Genomic DNA, 498 nt, shown 5'->3' with positions numbered 1-498 from the left:
TAATAAAACATTGCCAGATTCACGTTCATCTGTTGTGGATAAAACTGAATGGATTTGTAGTGTCACTCACTGGACATTCCACTTGTGAAAGTGTTGTGAAACACGCAAGAAGCAAAGTAATATAATTTTGCAGAAATGTCACCATAGGCACATTTTTCCAATGAGCCTAGGTTGTCAAATTACCATTCCAAGATAGTTTGGATACCCAGTACCCTCTCCCCACTCACAATCATGAACAGCACTGTGGCTGCAGTCATTCAGGTTCCTGGGCACCACCATCTCATAGAACCTGAAGTGGGGCACTTATATTGACTGAGAAAGTTCAACCTGCCACAGGAGCTGCTCACACAGTTCTACTCAACTGTTATTAAGTCGGTTCTGTGCTCTTCTTTAATGGTCTGATTTGGGTCAGCCAGCACATTAAAATTAAGAAGACTGCAATGGACTGTTAGGACAGCTGAGAGGATAATTGGTGTGCACCTGCCCAACCTTCAGGAC

Source organism: Sinocyclocheilus grahami, unplaced genomic scaffold, assembly GCF_001515645.1.
Source record: "Sinocyclocheilus grahami isolate Dianchi unplaced genomic scaffold, SAMN03320097.WGS_v1.1 scaffold2890.1, whole genome shotgun sequence".
Lineage (NCBI taxonomy): Eukaryota > Metazoa > Chordata > Actinopteri > Cypriniformes > Cyprinidae > Sinocyclocheilus > Sinocyclocheilus grahami.
Note: the sequence above shows the minus strand (reverse complement) of the source record.